This window comes from Mauremys mutica, chromosome 1, assembly GCF_020497125.1.
Source record: "Mauremys mutica isolate MM-2020 ecotype Southern chromosome 1, ASM2049712v1, whole genome shotgun sequence".
In the NCBI taxonomy this organism is placed as follows: Eukaryota; Metazoa; Chordata; order Testudines; family Geoemydidae; genus Mauremys; species Mauremys mutica.
In genome coordinates, this window is record NC_059072.1 from 277,569,654 (window position 1) to 277,589,745 (window position 20,092).

A 20,092-nucleotide genomic window follows, 5' to 3' on the forward strand; every position below is an offset into this window, starting at 1 on the left:
AACAGGCCCACTTTTCTCCTGTCGCCTATTATAGAAGGTCCATGATCAGGATTAATATTTCAGCTTCCCACATATGCTAACCTAGAGCAGATTTTCCCCCCTGAGTCACTCGGTACAAAAGAGGATTCTTTATCAAATGACTAGGAACTAAGTAATAAACTTGTTTTACCAAAATCACCAAAAATCACCCACAACTTTCTAGTCAATGGATGCCTTTGAAATTGCTCCTTATTCATAGTACTTAAGGGGGCTGGTGAAGCTCGTTTCTTGTTTGGAATGTCTCAGGGAATTATTGGTGTGTGTTAAATTTAAAATCATTAAATACGGTTTTTTTTCAAGGAGACTGAAAAGATGCATTTTAAAAGATAGTTATGTATATGGTTTATCAAAGTACCACAGTGAAAAAACCCACAAAAAAGACACATGAAGGGTTTCCATATTTTAATCACAAGCTCTGATACTGGATTCTCAATAGTTCATAAAATATTCAGATGGTCCTCAGGCCTAAATGTTACTTTTTCTCTTGCTTTGTCTTTAACGTGCTCAGTCACTGATGATGTATGTCAGTGTTACTCGGGAACTGATGCAATACATTTGACTGTGAAAATGAAGAAAGTTAGAAAAAAAGCAGCTCAGCCATGTTATGCTGTGATACGTGCAAGACTAGGAAAGGATAAAGCATGGAATTGGCCACATTAAACTGATGGAGCTTGCCCAGACTGTGCAATGTCTTTGTTCTAGAGCATTTTCTGAAATGTCTTTGCTAGAATATTAACACATTAATTAGATACCTAAGACAGGATCTGGTATGTTCAGCAGAAATGGCGTAGTTACAAAGGAAGCAATGAAGGATAATCTGGGTTCATAAACCATACATGGGAGCTCTGAAATACAAACAGTAGATAAGGGGGGCAAAGTAGCCCAAATTTTGTCTTGTTTTACCAGACTTTTGAAATAGCTAGCTCTTTTTTAAGATGTAAAATGAGTTTTGAAATCCTTGGGATATTTTCTAATATGTTTTTGGTTGCTTTGTAGAAGTTCTACTTTGTCTTGTTAATTGCCTAATCTACTTTTTAGTACAAGTTTAACAGGCTGATATGAATTCAGTAACTTGGCAATACAAAATAGAAAATTTGATATTGAGAGGATCAAGGATTTTATTACAGTAACATAAAAACATTTCTATGCACAATATACACACATTGATTTTGAAGCAGTGAGCTCAAGGCTTATCTAAACAGTGCTGCAACCTGCACTAAAGGGGCATGAATTCTAATGTGCACCAACATGTCGCATACTAACTGCCCAACGTAGACTCTGCTGGCACAGACTAAAAGTTTCCTAGTGTCAGGGTCTACAAAGGCCACTTAGGGTGCAACGGATTGGTGTGAATTAGAATTCATATCCCTCTGGTGTGCATTGCTGCACCATGTAGACAAGTCCTCAATTCCATCCTCAATTACACCCATTCAATCCCAGTGACTTCAGTAGGTTTAGCTAAAAACAGATTTTAACTTTGAAGCATAAAACACACATCACATATATAATTTGTTATACAAGTGTATTTACAGAACCTTGATATCTGGAAAAGGTGCTGACATACCCTCAAACTGGGGTGCAGCCGAATTACATACAGAAGAACGGAGTAATCAGTTACACTTTGGAGTTGTAACAATCATACACAACCAAATCAGTGTCTTGTGTAACTTCAGCAAAGTCAAAGAAAGGGAAATCAGATTAGCCCTGAACTATAGAGTCTTTTTGAAGACCCCAAACAATCAGATGACTCCTCCCAAACAGCCCCTTACTCTGCTTGTGTTTGAAATTGGCCATTTGCCAGAAAATAAAATAAAATACAGAAACATGGAAGAGAATTTGTGATGGGTGAAACCCTATCATGGGCTAGAAAGGGCTATGAGCCAATAAATTGCATCTGCTGTACCTGTGCCATAATTAATTAATTACATCTCATCCAGAGGGGCTGTACTAGGAGACATTATGTGATAACTTAATAAATTCCTGAGCCTTACAAAAGGGACAGAGTTCCGTCTGAAGGGAGGAGCACATAAAGAAAAAAAATGTTTTGTGAAGGGATTGAGCTAGCAATTACAGAAGAACAAACATCTCAGAAATTCAGCCTGAGGGGGGGCAGTGCTCACTCCAGAGCTGAGAAAACAACTCCAGACTGATTATGAAAGGAGACTGAAGACAGATCCCAGGGGAAAAGCTGATTTAATAAGAGACTGTAGCCATTAGTTTGAGTGTTTGTTGCCCCCAAAGGGATCTGAATTAGATGCTACTCAACTGCGAGGTTGAGGTGTGCACAGTAGCAGATGGCCTACAGGGGTCTGTAGATGAAGACCCTTGCAATGATGCCGGGGGAAGGGAGGGGGCTCTGGTGGTGAGTGCACTGTACAACACTGTCAGCCTATTTAGGTTCAAAATACACGCTTTCATGACAATTAAATACCAACCTGCATCCTACGGAACACCTTTCCTGTAATTACAGGAGAATGCCAGTTAGTAGTTCATTGTATTTATATATATAAAATTTGAGTCCTCAGCAGTCAGTCATTGTAACAAAGCCAAATGATACATAACTATTTAAAAAAAAACCAAAAAACACAAACATATGCATTCTACAGGGTGCTACTGTACAGGGTGCCAGATAGGAATTTCATTACTTTAAGAAAGATATTTAGGAGCATTTAAATATTACAATGTTCCTTTATTTTTTTAAATATGTTTATCTAAAACCAAATGTCTCTTCTAGTTTTCATTTTTTCTTTTTGTAAGTCACCATTTCCTCACTCCTACCTGCCCCAGAACTCCTCTTCCAATCTTATTTTCTCCTTTCTTTGATGAAGAATTAGTTCCCACACATTTTTTTTCTTTCTTTTTTTTTTTCCTTTTTCTGGACTGATGTATTCTGATCTATAGTATTTTACACCTTTTTTGCATAGGTGTAAATGACTGCAGAATCTGCAAAACTGTGAGGAATCAGTCCCTTTGTATCTTTTATCTTCCTTTGAACTGAAATTACATTTTTCCCCACATATAGTCATAGCATTTCCTTTACCTTCATCCCTTGTATCCTATATCCTTTATATTCAGTTTTTCTCTCTCCCCATTTTGCATTTCTCAACTAGTCTGTGGTGTCTCTCTCTCTGTTTGTTTGGGGTTTTTTTGGTGATCTCTCCTCTTTTTCTATGACAGCTCCTATGATCTCTCTGCCCCCTGGCACTGTACTGCTATTTAAAGCAGTGGACACAACTGAGGCAGCAGATTGGTCAAGGGGGCTTCTTCAGAGCTTTAGGAGGAGATAAAAGTGAAGGCAGTGCCAGAGCACTGTCAGGAAGCAGTCTGTCACTCTTCTTTCTGCATGGTTTCTTATATCCTGCATCACTAATATCACAAAGAAAATCTGGGGTGGTAAGACCCCTCTACACCTCTAAGCAGCATTGCCCATGACAGATAGGAACACCCTTTCTGTTCTGAGTGCAGTAGGCAGCAACTATATGCTGTGAGGTACCTGCCATCTCTCTAGTCATTCTGTTATCAGGATGGTATTTAACTCTCTCTCTCACAGTGTCTGGTAAATCCTTCTCAGCCTCAAGGAGAAAAAGAAAATCTAATATGTGAGACTGACAATTTGTGAGAACCATCTGTCTTCTGCAATATCAGCCCAGTGCAAGAGAGTGAACTAATTAGTCCTGCTGGTCACTGCCTATTAGGAACAAGAAAAAAATAGGGTAGGAACTCTAAGGTACTGATTTAGTGACAGCCTGTTTTGTTCCATGTTACCTGTATGAGAAAGGAATAAGTGAGTTCTCTAAGCCTTGGGACATTTTCTAATAAGTTTTTTAGTTAATGTGTAGGCATACAGCATTCAGTCACAATAGCATATTTTGGTAGCGCAAAATAATACAAAAAAATATATAAATGAGGACTTGAATAACACAGATCTTTGAATACAACAGTAAGAATGAAGTTCAACTTCAAATGTGAATATAGCTTTTGTTTTAATTTTAACAATTCAATATTGTATATGTCATGGAAACACTTAGGGTGACAACTGGAAATGCTGAGCTACATGGGAAGAGTATTTAGCTTCCATTTGCTCACTTAGATTGTATAAAAATCTGTTTGGCTTCTATTTTCATACCTAAAAAGAAAAGAGTTTAATGAAAGCCTCATTTCATTTTGAGTTACTTTTGTAGAGTTCTGAGTCATAAAAGGCCCAAGGGAATTATACAGGAGTACTATCTGATTGGAGCAGTGGATTATAAACCGAGTACCTCACAAGTAATGTTGAGCATCCTCAGCTTCCATTGCAGTCAGCGGGAGTTGAGAACTCTCAGAATCAGGCCTCTTAATGAGAAATTGAAGCATTTTCACTTTTCAGCCAGTTTACTGTAAATGGAAAAAGAAGGTGACACAATCCTCAGATGTGAAATCAGAGGAATACCAAGCTGGAATGGGAGTGGGGAGTATTACCTCTATATATGACATTAGTTGGACCATTACTGAAATATTATGTTCAATTCTGGGCTTAACACTTCAAAAAGGATGTAGAAAAGATAGAAAGGGTTCAGAAAAAAGCAATAGGAACAATCTAAGGTCTGGAAAACACACCTTATAGTGAGAGGCTTAAGAAGCTCCATCTAATTACCGTAGCCCAAAATGAGTTAAGATGTGACTTGATGGACCTATATGGGGAAGAGATAGAACAGAGATCTCTTTGTTCTAGAAGAAAAGGCTTAACAAGATCAAAGCTTAGAACAGGGGTTGGCAACCTCTGGCACGCAGCTCACCAAAGTAAGCACCCTGGCAGGCCGGGCCAGTTTGTTTACCTGCCACGTCGGCAGGTTCAGCCAATCACAGCTCCCACTGGCTGTGGTTCGCTGCTCCTAGCCAATGGGGCTGCGGGAAGTGGTGCAGGCCGAGCGATGTGCTGGCTGCCTATTTTAAGGGCATTTCAGCCAATTTAAAAATAGATTATTGTAGATTATTTTAGCTCTAGGTTATTATTTTTAATAGAAACATTAATTGTATTTCAGTGATCATTTTCTGTATTTGTCAATTTTTTTGCTGCACTCAGATGTGAATAAATATTAAGATAGAAGGATTATATTAGATTCTACCTCATGTTTTTCATATCTGGACTCTGCAATCTAGTTCATTAAAATAGATATTGCTATGTATTCAAGATCACTGATAAATCAGGGCATTGCAGTAAAATAAAGTGTTTTTTTTCTTCTACTGAGTAACATAATTTTGCTTATAACAAATCCACTAGCCACCCTAACTCTCAAACCATTGCTTAAAGATATATAGTCTAGCTTTATTATTCAAGAAATTTATTAGTGAAAAAAATAGATAAAGATTTGGGAAAGATAGAAGCATTTATAAAATCTGAATGTGAGGTCTATGATTTTTAGGCTTAGCTAGATCAGAAAGCTGCTAACATCCAGGTTTCTATTTTCAGTGTGGACAAAAAAGAGTGATGTGGCAAGAAAATGGGAGTATTTGTGGGAATATTGTTTTCACTAAGCAGTACCCGACTCACATATAATGGTGGAGAATTTTACAATATTAAAAAATAAGTGACAAACATTTATGGCTACTGTTTGCCATACTGAAAGTGCCACAAAAATGGCATTTATTTTATAAGATTTCCCTGTGTTCCAGGGGAAGCAGCCTGGAGGCCAGTGCTGTATCCTAGGGCCAGAAAGCTCAGAAAGGGGCTGGGATCAGGATCCAGCTTGAAGAGAAACCCTGGAAGGGCAGAATAACTGTTTTGGTGGAAGAAGTTCTAATTTGGACTCTTGCAACTCCAAAAAAGGTTAAGATTGTTTCTAATCTGGCTGCAGGTCTAAGCCATGTCCCCAGAATAGATCAGTGTCTGGAAAGCCAGGCAAATCTACTCCAGCGAAGGAAACTGAAGGCAGAGTGTGCCTTCAGTGCCATGATTGGCCATCAGGGAATGTTAGGGGACAGCCACAACACTTATGTCCATTTGCACTACTAAAAGAACAAGGGTACATTCAGTGAAACAGATGACAAATTCAAAACTTTTTTTAACTCAGTGCAGTCAGGCTCTGGAACTCACTGGCACAGGATCCATACCTGCCAATATTTGCAACTCCTGCCCCATCCCCAGTAGATTCTAACTCGCATAATTATGCATCAATGCCTCTAACCCCTACAACCTCCCTCATACATCCCTGATCCCTCTTCATGTGCCTCTGACCCTCAATCCTAAACCCCACAGTCTGGCTCCCCCTCTTACCTTGGGTGTCTTTTGGGAGGGGCTCACTGGGTACTCTTATGTAGCTTCAGGAGATGCTGGCTGTTTCCACATCTCCAGTCTTCAGGAGATCACTCCTTTCTTCTTGATCAACAGGAAAGATCACTGCTCTACAGCCAAAATGCTTCTGAAATAAATGTAGTCAAACGTTACTAATTCTGGGTCACTGAGAACGAAAATGATGCTTAAAATTGTTGATTGGCTCTAGTTTTCAAGTTATGCTATTGGATCAGTATATACGACCCTTGACTTGGGAATAGCGGAGGATAAGTGAGTTACAAAGGGAAGGGATCTCAATTTAAACCAGAAATGACTAAAATACATCTTTGACTGGATCTATGAATAAATCTATGACTGGGTTTGGACAGTACTTGCTTTTTAGGCAAAACAATGAATGATGCAATCTGAAGCTGGTATTGCGTCATACATGATACGAATTGCATCATGTTATTCCTAGAAGTCATGGATGATGCAATCATAATGAAGCTTCCATAATTCTGCTGAACAAATTGCCCTATATCAGCTCTAGAAATCATACAGTGTCGTGCTCTCTTATTTGTCAGTGTTTGATTTTGCAAAGGGACACATTTCTGTTTAGCCGAAGTGAGCAGAGATGCCTCGTACTTGTGTGAACAGTGCAGATAACTTCTGCTATGTTTGTGGTGAAGTGACTTTTGCATCACAAAAGCGCAGTATAAGCACTATGATTAAGAAAGCCTATCACCTTTATTTTGGCTGCAAAATTGGAGATCAGGACAAGAGGTGGGCCCCACACATATGCTGCAACACTTGTGCAACAAATCTTCACCAGTGGTTGAACAGGAAAAGGAAATCTATGCCTTTTGCAGTGCCAATGATTTGGAGAGAGCCAACAGATCATATCAGCAATTGTTACTTCTGCATGGTGCCTCCAGTTGGGAAAGGTGTGTCAAAGAAGAAAAAGTGGGCTGTGCATTATCCAAACATTCCATCAGCTATACGCCCAGTACCCCATGGAGAAGGACTGACGGTTCCTGATGCACCAGAATCATTCTCACTTGAGTCAGACGAGGAAGAGGAAGAGGATGAAACTTCTGGTCCTGAACCATCAATGTCACAGGACCCACATTTTCTCCCATTCTCCTCCTCTGAACCACACCTCATAACACAAGGTGAACTGAATGACCTTGTCAGGGATTTGGAACTACCCAAGAGTAAGGCAGAGCTGTTGGGCTCCAGACTACAGCAGTGGAATCTCCTGGCAGGTGATGTTAGGGTTTCCATGTTCCGTGACCGTCAAAAGGATCTTGTCCCATTCTTCTTCATGGAAGGTGATCTTGTAGCCTGCAACAACATCAATGGTGTGATGGCAGCCCTCAACGTCGTTCACGATCCAGATGAGTGGAGACTGTTCATTGATTCATCGAAGACGAGTCTTAAAGCTGTTTTACTGCATAATGGCAATGTTTTGCCATCAATTCCAGTTGGTCATGCAGTCCATATGAAGGAAACCTATGACAACATGAAACAACTTTTGAGGTGCATAAACTATGACCAGCATCAGTGGCAGCTTTGTAGCTATTTGAAGGTTGTTGCTCTCTTGCTTGGTCTGCAGAGTGGATACACAAAGTACTGCTGTTTTCTCTGCGAATGGGATAGTCGTGCAAGAGATTCCCACTACAACAAGAAAGATTGGCCACTCCGACAGTCATTGGAGCCTGGGAGGAAAAGTGTTCAGTATCCACCACTTGTTGAATCAAGGAAGAGTTTGTTACCACCCTTACACATCAAGCTGGGTCTGATGAAGAACTTTGTCAAGGCCATTGACAAAACACAAGCAGCTTTCTCTCTCATATGATTTCCTATAACTCATTTTGCTGTTCAACTACCCAGTGCACAAGTTTGTCCATGCTACCCAGTCTGCTGTGCCTTCTTATTGATATCCCTCTCTGGCTTTTCTTCCACACTGGAGGGAGAAATCCTGGACAAATCCCCACTTTTCACAGGGTGAGCTCTCCCTTCTTATGTGTTTCACTTTGCCAATTGGGAGTGGGTAAGAACTAAAGGTTCAACTTTGGGGGTTTTATTTTATTACAATGTCCAATACAGGTTTGCCCCAACAACATAAGGCTTCCCCTAAGCTTGTACCTACTCCCTATGAGTACGACTGCTTCCCTATCAGAGGTACTACCCTGCCCTGACAACCCCATACACCCCACTTGAGTAGCTCATCCACTTTGGTCCCCACTTGACACCCAGCTCTCACCTGTGGCTCCAAGTAATTGTCAGCATGCGACAGCGGCCATACCCTGGAAACTGTCTCGACTGGCGGGCTAAACCAGGTGAGGGTAGCCGATGAGTCTAAGACCCTCGGTGAATTAGGGCCTGTCTACCATTGCATGCGAAGGCTGGATCCGGCTGACTGAGGAAACCTGGTTCAATGGTCAGGAAGGCGGTGACAGCAAGCGTTGTGGAACGCTCAAGAGCACGACAAGACACATAGGCGTCCTGGTCATCCACTGCGCCCTGCCCTATCTCCAGCAGTCTCGACTCTTGTCCTGCCACTGGATACAGATAGGAACTGGGAAGAGAGAGTGAGGTTGACGTCGCGCAACTCTCCCTCACTTTAATCCAATTCACGCGCAAGTCTCGACATCATATCATATTACATCATATCAAGTCCTGTGGCGATGGGCGAGCGACGAAGCAGCAGGTGTGGATACACTGGGAGCTGTAGCCGCAGATCTGCACACAGGCGGCTCAGGTATAATGGTCGTTCCTCACTGACCGAAGCAGCGGTGGAGCTCGGCATCTTCTTGAGCGACTGAGCATCCCTATTCAGGATTGCACTGCTCACCTCCGTAGAACGAGGAGGGGGCTAGAAAAGGTGCCCTAAACATTGCCTGCTTCACCTTACCCTGGCCAGCATACCGTGGCTGGCGGGGATCCCATAAAAGCGGTCGAACAAAAACAAAACTTAGAGTGACACCGATCACCATTGGCACATGGAATGTGCGCACACTACTGAACAACATCACGGCAGACAGACCGGAGAGAAGAACAGCACTTGTCGCCAGAGAGCTCGCACGCTACAACATTGACATTGCAGCCCTTAGCGAAACTTGCCTTGCTAATGAAGGACAGCTGTCCAAGTCAGGCGGAGGCTATACATTCTTCTGGAGTGGCCACAGCAGTGATGAGCGTCGCGAATCTGGAGTTGGCTTTGCCATCAAGAATCATCTTGTTTGGAAACTTGCCAGTCCCCCCAAGGGTGTGAATGATCGTCTCATGACAATGCAGCTTCCGCTTCAAAAAGGAAAACAAGCTACTTTGATCAGCGCATACGCTCCCACAATGACCAACCTAGAGGATGTGAAGGATAAATTCTACGAAGAACTATATGCTCTGCTATCATCAGTTCACCGCACAGACAAGCTGATCCTGCTTGGCGATTTTAATGCAAGAGTCGGATGCAATGCCGCAGCCTGGGAAGGAGTCATCGGGAAAAATGGAGTGGGAAAGTGTAATAGCCATGGTCTGTTACTGCTGAAAACTTGTGCAGCACATGACCTTCTGATCACCAATACGGTCTTCCGCCTCCCTACCCGTAACAGGACTTCGTGGATGCATCCCCGTTCCAAGCACTGGCATCTGATCGACTATGTCATCATCAGGAGAAGGAACAGACAAGATGTCAGGGTTACAAAAGCTATTTGCGGCGCTGACTGTCGGACGGATCACAGCTCATAGTATCTAAAATGAAGCTCCGTATCATGCCGAAGAGACGACCACAAGGCTGTAAGGCTCTCAAAAGGATCAACGTGTCGAAGCTGAAGAACAGCCGCATCACTGAAAATCTAGCAGAAGACCTAGAAAATGAGCTTGCTGATCTTCGTATTGAGGATGACGCTGAGAGAGACTGGGAGCAATTCCGCATCACTGTCCATACTGCTGCATCGAAGGTATTGGGGCCCTCCACATGCAGGCGGCAAGACTGGTTTGACGAAAATGATGCAGAAATCCAGGCCTTACTTGCTGAGAAGCACCGCCTGCATCACGCATATCAGAATGATCCATCCTCAGCGGCAAAGAAGACCACCTTTATCAACGCTCACAGAACAGTACAGAACCGACTGCACAAAATGCTGGACTTGTGGCTGAGCGCCAACACAGATGAAATACAGGCGTACGCGCACAGGAACGACTATAAGCAGTTCTATGAAGCCCTCAACACGCTCTGTGGTCCACAGTCTTCTGGGAGCTTTCCTCTCCTGAACTCTGATGGCACTGTGTTCCTTACAGAGAAGACGCAGATTCTCCAGAGATGGGCTGAACATTTTGAAGTAGTTCTCAACTGCCCCTCAGTCATCAATGATGAGGCCATTGACAAGATGCCCCAGGTTGCAGTCAATGACTCCATGGATGCTTCACCAGAAGAGGACGAAGTGAAGAAAGCCATCAACCAGCAGTCAAGTGGCAAATCCCCAGGGTCAGATGCCATACCAGCAGAGGTGTACAAAGTCGGAGGACCCGTGCTGCTACGGAAACTCACTGAGCTGTTTCAGTCCTTCTGGAAGCAGGGATCCATTCCACAGGAATTTAGAGACGCGTCCATCGTGCACCTCTATAAGAGGAAGGGCAATCGCCAGGTATGCGACAATCATGGTGGAATCTCGCTGCTCTCTACAGCGGGGAAAGTTCTTGCACGGGTTTTGTTGAACCGACTGATCACTCACCTAGATAGGGCTTACTGCCAGAATCACAGTGCGGCTTCCGCAAGGGGCGTGGGACTATTGACATGATCTTCGCTGCGCGTCAGCTACAGGAAAAATGTCAAGAGCAGAACCGTGAACTCTACACAACTTTTGTGGACCTCATGAAAGCATTTGACTCTGTCAGTCGCTAGGGCCTGTGGAGGATCATGTCGAAATTCGGCTGTCCAGACCGATTCATACGAATGGTACGTCAATTTCATCACGGTATGATGGCTCGTATCCTGGATAACGGTGAAACATCTGAGGCCTTCCCAGTCACCAACGGCATCAAGCAAGGGTGTGGTTTAGCACCCACTTTGTTTAGCATAATATTCTCTGCCACTCTGACTGATGCCTTTCAACACTGCACTGAAGGAGTAGGCCTGAAGTACAGAACAGATGGGAAACTATTCAATCTGAGGCGACTGCGTGCCATCACCAAGGTGAAGGAAACTGTACTTCGAGACTTTCTCTTTGCCGATGATTGTGCTCTGAATGCTAGTACAGAGCCAGAAATGCAAGCCAGTATGGACAAGTTTTCATCTGCATGCAACAACTTCAGCCTCACCATTAACATCAAGAAGACTGAGGTCATGCACCAGCCAGCTCCCCACACTCTGTACTCAGAACCGTCCATCACTGTAAATGGACAGAGACTTCAGGCAGTGGACCACTTCACGTACCTGGGCAGTACCCTTTCTCAAGCAGTGTCAATCAGTGATGAAGTAAAGTGCAGAATTGCTAAAGCCAGCTCTGCATTTGGCCGATTGCGCTCCAACGTCTGGGAACGTCGAGGGATCAGCCTACCAACGAGGCTGAAGGTCTACCGAGCAGTGGTGCTTCCAACTCTGCTGTACGCCTGCGAGACTGGACTGTCTATCAGAGTCATGCACGAAGGCTCAATCACTTCCACATTTCCTGTCTGCGAAAGCTTCTAAAAATCAAATGGCAGGATAAAGTGCCGGATACTGAAGTCCTTATCAGAGCCAGTCTGCCGTCAGTTCACACACTGCTGATGAGATCCCAGACCAGATGGGCCGGACATGTTGTGAGAATGTCAGCCGAGCACATTCCTAAACAGCTCTTCTACGGAGAACTCGCCCAGGGAAAGCGCTCCCATGGAGGACAAAAGAAGCGGTTCAAGGACACGCTGAAGACCTCTCTGAAGTCCCTTGAGATTAACCGCCACATGGGAAACCCTCGCACTGAACCGTCCAGCATGGTGCAGCCTCATTCACACAGGCAGTAATACCTCTGAGGCGAGGCGTACTGCTGAGGCTGAAAGAAAGCGTGAGCTGCGCAAGTCCAGAGCTGCCCGCACATCATCGACAGTGCCATCACATGTCTGCCCAATGTGTGACAGGACGTTCCATGCCCGAATCGGACTGATCAGTCATCTTCGGACGCACAGAGTCCGGTAATCGAACGAATGAGTTGTTGAGGTCTTCATCGACAACGATGGACGAACATCATCATCACCTACTCCCTAAGCACAGAGCAAGGGGGGGGGGAGTGGAAGAGGTCACCTCTCTGAGCTCCTTGGCTTTTTTTTCCTCCTTCCAGCCCACTCCTCTCCCTTTTAACCGTACCTAGCTGGGGTGCTAAATTCCCTTGTTAACTGGTTTATCACCCTGTCCTTAATCAATTAGCTTCTCAGTTTGGCCTCTGTGGGGAAGTTTATGGAGTGCCTGGAGTGGTGAGTCAGCCTTAGGTTACTTCTACTCTGTCACAGGTTATAAAGCCTCCTGTTTCAAGGTATAAACAAATCTCTAACTAATTGAGATTAGGAGGTGACTTCACTGAGAGGTAGATTGTTGCACATACCCTGTAGGGTTTCTTGCACCTACCTCAGAAGCATCCAGAGCTGGTCACTGCCAGAGACAGGATAACCAGTGTTCTGATTCATTATGGCAAATCCCATGTTCTTTGTATTTATTTGTTAATTTCAAATAAGAACTTCAACAATCATTCCAACACACTATGCCTCTGAGCTTTCTTCGTCAACATGATTTTTTAGATTAGATTATTAAGTTTTAACAGCTGACAGACCTTTGCTATTGCTAGTGAATTTTCTTCTGAGTCTTTCCACTGATCCTTTGACTGCATTTTTGTTTCTACATATTAATCCCAGCAATTTCAGGAGTTTTCTCCCTTCGTGTAAATCTTTTATGATTGTCCACACTATGTGAAAAAATGCTGAAGGAAAATCCCCACTGGATTTCTGTTCCTTTCACTTCCTCTGTTATTTCATTTAATGCCCTACCCAGTCTTAGGATCAAGGCAGAAAAATCTTAATCACTTTCTGTTGTATGACCTTGAAAACTTTTCTCACTCAGTTCCCTATTTTTTTCTATTTTTTTTCTCATGATAGCCTCCTCTTGGTGATAATAATGGAACCTCACTATGAAATAACTTGGTCTGTTGCCAGCACTACAGCGAATATAGAGTGCTCTGTCAATTAGTTTCTTCTGCACTTTGTTGATCAAGCAGCTCTTCTAGTACGTGCTGAATAAACCCAATGGGATTATCATTCTCAGAATTCCCTGGTCAGCCTTTTAATTAATATATTATTCCTCCCCTCCTTTTTTCAATATCATCCTATTTTAGTTGCATTTCTTTTTTCCCCACTGCTTTCATTTTTTTGTAGATTAGCTCCTACTTCAGAGTGTTCTCTCATTCTTTTCTCCATGGTAGAGGAAATGTTGCTTTGTTCTGTATTTAGAGCCAATATCTTAGAGTTAATATCAGCTCCCATGGGCTTTCTCCTCTGCCAATAACTCTTTGATATCTGCCTTTGCTGCTGATTGATTCTTCTTTCCTTTGTCTGCCTTGAGAGACTTGTGTGCCAAGTTCTCTTTTCCACTCAGAGTTAGAGAGCTGTTTTGATTCCATTATAATATTTTTCTTTGGAAAGAGACTTTTTATTATAGGTTTATCCATTTAAAAAGCTAACTTTTATAATTTTATTTTGGAGTGGGGAGAGATTGTGGGGGTTAATGTAGATGGACTTCATCCCTTTCCCCCTTGGAATAATTGGTTCAGGCAGCTATATCCTGTAGGTGATAGCCACAGTTCTTATTCTTAATTAGTATCTGTAATCCTGTGCTCTTGCAAATATGTAGTTCCTAAAGTCGTGTGTATTTAGAAAAAAATAAGCCAAAATGGGACAGTAACAGACCATGTATCTCAGGGATTATTTAACCTGGTGATATTCTAAGCATAAAGAGCTCTCAAGCCCTTCTTGTATCTGATTCCATCACTTCACACTAAATCAGAGATGTCAGGCTTCAGAGTGATGTTTGGGTTACTGTGTTTTGTGAGTTGTGTTGTGCTGATTTGTACGGGTGGTGAATGATGGGTGTGATGCTCTGAGGGATGTATATTGTTGCTTGGCAGTTGGGCTAAGTAATCCGCCATGAGCGTAGTCTCCCTGATACAATCATTGAAATTGTTGTATAGAAATTACCTGTAGAGCACAGTTGGTGATTGGTTGAGTTACCTCTGATATCACAATGGTTTAATTTGGACTGGCATGGCATAGATGCAGGCTTTGCTGTCACATGGGTGTAATTTGTAAAGTCAAAATGTCTGAGAACTTAAAAATTGGATGATAACAGACCATGAATCCTGGTAACAATTGAACTTGTTGGTATTCTGACCATAAGAGCTCTCAACAGTCACTTCACACAAGCTCAGACATTCCAGGTTTCACACTGATATTCCTGGAATTGTGTTATATAGACAAAAATATAATGGAATCAGAGAGATAGAGAAAACAAAAAAATAATCAGTGAAATGCTAAGCTGCAGGGGCTGTTGATACTTAGGCCTCTCTGAGTTTTCTGCAGGGGTCAGCAACCTCTGGCACGCAGCTCGCCAGGGAAAGCACCCTGGCAGGCCAGGCCAGTTTGTTTACCTGCCATGTCGACATGTTCCGCCAACCGTGGCTCCCACAGGCCGTGGTTCACTGTCCCAGGCCAATGGGGGTGGTGGTGGGAAGCGGTACAGGCTGAGGGATGTGCTGGCAGCGGCTTCCTGCCACCCCCATTGGCCTGGGACGGCGAACTGCGGCCAGTGGGAGCCGCGATCAGCCGAACCTGCTGACGTGGCAGGTAAACAAACTGGCCCGGCCAGGGTGCTTACCATGGCGAGCCAGAGGTTGCCGACCCCTGGTTTACTGGCTCAGTATTCATAGTTTGATGAGAAGATGTCAAGGCAAAGGTCTCTGAGGGTTCCCTGTTCAGCACATTTAGCTTCCAGGCCTCTGAGACTTTACAGCTTTAGCACCTATATCTTGGTAGGCTAGTAAAACAGTTGTACTAGTTTTAGTCAGGGATTGCTGGTTGTCTTATGATGATTTATTTGTCACAGCTCATCAGTGGCTCCCAACCTCTACTTCTGTGAGGTTACAGTCTGAAGACCTGTAGTTTGCTGAACTAGTGACAAGGCCCAGTCTCTCTGATTTGGTACTCGGTTGGTAAGTCTTGCTTTCTGTGCTTATGTTAGGATATAAACCTTTATGAGATTTGCTAGCGCAGCAACTCTAACTTACTGGACTGAGGTGAAGACCTTACCCAGCTAAAACTGTACTCATTTGTTTTCATTTGACTGATCAAGAAAGACAAAAATTAAGCTAATTCTGAGCAGCAAGGAAAGTGACATTACTGCTTTATTAGGAACTGTTCATCTTTCAAGTGAGTGTGGTAATAGTTACTCTAGATAAAACAGTCTACTGAGCTGGTCCAAATGTCCTTTGTTGAATAACATAGCCAGGAGATAATGAAAGAAGAAAGTGCTTGGTGAAAGAAGGTGAGTAAAGATCACATGCTTCTGTAGCTGTATTGAAGTAATAATTTTCACAACTTTTTCGTCTCATTTTTATCACTAATATTTGGAGAAATATTAATATAATGTTTTTCTAAAAAGTTGTTTACCAGTCCCATTGAACACATTGTAGAGATTGTCTCTTGAGCAGAATCCAGAAGTAAAAGTATTTTTGATTAAATTTAATTGTTGTTTATTGAATTTTTAGTGAAAATAAGTTTAAAACTGTACTCCTGGTATCAAATCATTTGATGGTACTTGTATTATCAAATCATGAACATTAGCTCTGACATCTGTGTTTCCTATTGTCAATAATTATAAAGAAATTATTACACTTTGAACATTGATCCAAGTAAAACCTAAAAATATTGAATTTGCAAATATGATTTTTTATCATTTGGGGAAAAAAATAAAATAAATAATTACATTAAGGGGTCTGTAAAAATAGTCTGCTGTACTTATTGGCTTTATCATGTTCAGTAGTATATACATTTAAGTAAGATTAGATCTTCAGATTCAGAGTAAAGGGAAACATAGAGGGACATTAAGTTTTTTTCTGGATGCCTGTTTGTAAAATCTCAGACTATTGAGTCTCTGGCTTTATTAAATTGCATATGTTAATGTGAAAGATTTTTTTATTTCCCATCAAATTTCGCTATGTATACACAGAGATCTAAAGACAGGAGAAAAAGTTGTATATGTTCTGCTGGACTAGTAAAACAAGCCAAGGTTAATAGAATTATACCATCAATTAAATTCATGGAGAGTGAGGTTGATATTGACATTGAAAAATGTGATGCTTGGTTTTTTAGAGGCACTTCTGTAGCCAATGCAATTAAGACAGGCATAGATGTGAATATGGTATTAGCTGCTATAAGATGGAGTTGCTCTTGTGATGGGTTGGATCACAGAAACCCATTGGGACCTGCCACTTGATGTGCTAAGACTACTTCTGCCCCCTGCTTTTTCTGCCAGCTTGGGACGTCAGCACCCTGTCTTGCTGAGCCAGACACTCCCATCTGCTCCAACAAAGACCCAGTGTCTGAATTACTTACCCCAAAGCTGCAGGTTTACCTGAAAGCAGCTAACAGAAGTGTTCCTGTTTTTAACACTTAGATGCCCAACTCCCAGTGGGGTCTAAACCCAGATAAATCCATTTTACTCTGTATAAAGCTTATGCAGGGTAAACTCATAAATTGTTCGCCCTCTATAACACTGATAGAGAAATATGCACAGTTGTTTGCTCCCCCCAGGTATTAATACATACCCTGAGTTAATTAAGTAAAAAGTGATCTTATAAAATACAGAAAGTAGGATTTAAGTGGTTCCAAGTAGTAACAGACAGAACAAGGTAAGTTACCAAGCAAAATAAAATAAAATGCACAAATCTATGTCTAATTAAACTGAATACAGATAATCTCACCTTCAGAAATGCTTTAGTAAGTTTTTTCCTCAGACTGGACACCTTCCAGGTCTGGACACAATTCTTTCCCTGGTACAGCTCTTATTCCAGCTTAGGTAGTAGCTAGGGGATTCTTCATGATGGCTCCTCTCCTCTTTGTTCTGTTTTATCCCATATATATCTTTTGCATTAGGCGGGAATCCTTTGTCTCTCTCTGGGTTTCCACCCCCCCTCATTGGAAAAGCACCAGGTTAAAAACGAATTTCAGTTCATGTGACATGATTACATGTCACTGTAAGACCCCACGCCCACTTGCCAGCACATACGTATACAGGAAGATTTAAGGGTAAAACACACCCATCTGCAGACAATTGTCCTGGTTAACGAGAGTTATCAAGATTGCAAACCACCATTAATGGCCCACACTTTGCATAATTACAATAATCCCTCAGTTATATTTCATATTTCTAGTTTTAGATACAAGAGTCGTACATTTATACAAATAGGATTATCACACTCAGTAGATTATAAGCTTTGTAATGATAGTTTACAAAAGACCTTTTGCATAAAGCATATTTCAGTTACATCATATTCACTTATTATTAATTTTTTAATAAAATCATATAGACTGCAACGTCACAGCTCTAAAACAATTAAAAACATTCTTGGAAACTTATGGATTAAGTTAATTATTGTATGATCTCAAGCAATATTAGGTGTTTTAAGATGAAATTTTGCAAATGGGAATCAAACTAGAGATTTATACTTATTTGTTAGATACAGATCATTTTAAAACAAATACATTTTGTTTGTTACAGAATAATTATGAATCACAATTGATGTCATCAAGGAAATAATTATTTATAATAATTAATAAAAATAATAAATATTGATTTAATTACTGAATCAAATTCTGCCCTTGGCTTCATATGCTACATCAGTAGGGACTCTGCACGTATCTGAACACATAATTTATGCCTAATATGTAAGAGGAATGCAGGAATCCAGTTGAAAATATTTTGAATGAAGTGGACTTTCACTATAATAGCTGTCAGTTTCCTAGTTAGTCCATTGCTTGACAGTAAGTACTAATATTGTGACGGGTTTTCAAAATTATCTAAGGAAAAAGTAAGGCTATCACCTACCACTGACTTTCAATAAAATTTGGGCGTGAAGCTCCCTTTGTCGCTTTTGAAAATCATACCCTTGTTAAAGTGGGGCAGGCTTTTTAACCTGAAGAATTATTTATTTTTAATATAAATATGCTAATAGAATACACTTGTATTCCTGCCTTTCTTGTATGTAGTTCAAAATTGCTTCTGTATGAAGGACATTTATAATCTTGTCAACATTTTTCTTGAACTCAGTAGATTGTATTTCACTTTTGAACACAAGAAAACTGTGGGGGGGGATGTGCCTCATTATAGCTCTATAACAAATGGAATGTCACTCATAAAAACTGATAGTGATGTGGGTTTGGAACTCTTAATTGTATTTTCAGTTGATGCTAAATTAATGTGCTGTTTTTACCCTTTCTTTTAGAAAATTAAGAATGATAAAATAAAACCAGTCCAAATACAAATTCCCATGAAACCCTATGGATATCCTGTTTCACCTCAAGGTATCCAACCCTCCCTCTACCCCCTCCCCAATACTCTTTACATTGTGATTTATCATTACCCTGTTCTGCCACTGAACATCTTCTTTAAACTGCTGCCTGGTCTGCAGTACGTACCACACAATTCAGTTAAGATGAAATTCACTTCACCTAAGTAACACCTCAGTTATTGTAGTATATGCTCATGAAATGTAGAGTGTTCTGGAGTGGTCACATTTACCCATTCAACCAGTGAGCAGCTGCTATTGTAACTGCAGCATCTTGCACATGTTTGGTAAGGATGTCCTATGTAAATCCATTTCCCCTGGGGTCTGCCACAACCTGACCCAGTACTCTTCTGTGAATGGTCACCAGTCTGATGTGAGTAGATCCAATGTGATTCTAAGAGCCCCAGGATCTGGGTAGTGGCTGATCACTGTTCCCAAATCTGGGCCACTAAGCACACTCCATGGTGCACTCCCAGTGTCTGACACCTTTTTTTGGCCATGGAAAGCCACAGTGTGTCTGCCTTAGACCCCAGAAGTAGTGCCACAGGCCTTTGGCGTCCCCAGTAATTTATCACATTCACACCAAGCTGTGGAAGATTTGGTTTCTAGAGACAATGTGGCAGAAAAGGAAGGAACGCAGGCTTAACCACAGACATTTTAACTTTAAAGCACACTATAGTTACGGAACTTCTTAACAAAATCCTAAATGCAGCCTCTCTAGTCTGGTTTCACCCCTTCTGTAAGGATGAAATCTGGTCAGCATCCTCAGGCCAGGCAGTCCATCTGGCCTTCTTGGTCTGGTCGTCTTCACGTTGTGTTGGTCTGTCCCAGCTTCTACATAGAGAGTCATTCAAAATCAACGTGCTATCAATAAAAAGTCCTTTGTCCCATTAGGAGACATTCAATGCTGATGGCCCTTGATGGCTCACCCATAACCCCTCAGGCATATTTTTCCAGTAGATGTCAAAATGCTTTCTCTAATCAACAAAGAAGTTTGCAACACAACATATTAGGCTAAACTCCAAACTGAAGGTTGCAGTATCAGATATGCCAACTCTCCCAAATTAATCATGAGAGATGCAATTTCTAAGTAAAATTAAGCTGCATCTGAAAAAAAATTCTGACATTCAGAGTTCTATCCCCAGATCATGAGTCAGGACTAATTTTACTTAGAAATCGCTGTAGTGGTTGGGTCTCCCACTCTCAGTCTCCTCCAGGC

General features: G+C 41.8%; 1 long non-coding RNA gene across 1 annotated transcript in view; it reads right to left on the bottom strand.

The window, feature by feature from the left end:
* Positions 1-497: 497 nt before the first annotated feature.
* The window catches only part of LOC123347180, a 43,299-nt gene continuing 23,704 nt past the window's right edge, over positions 498-20,092 (bottom strand). The window contains exons 2-5 of the long non-coding RNA XR_006573069.1: positions 6,293-6,437; positions 4,299-4,413; positions 2,475-2,497; positions 498-598 (exon numbers count right to left, since the gene is read on the bottom strand). This is a non-coding gene — a long non-coding RNA (uncharacterized LOC123347180). The remainder of the gene's footprint in view (positions 599-2,474; positions 2,498-4,298; positions 4,414-6,292; positions 6,438-20,092) is intronic.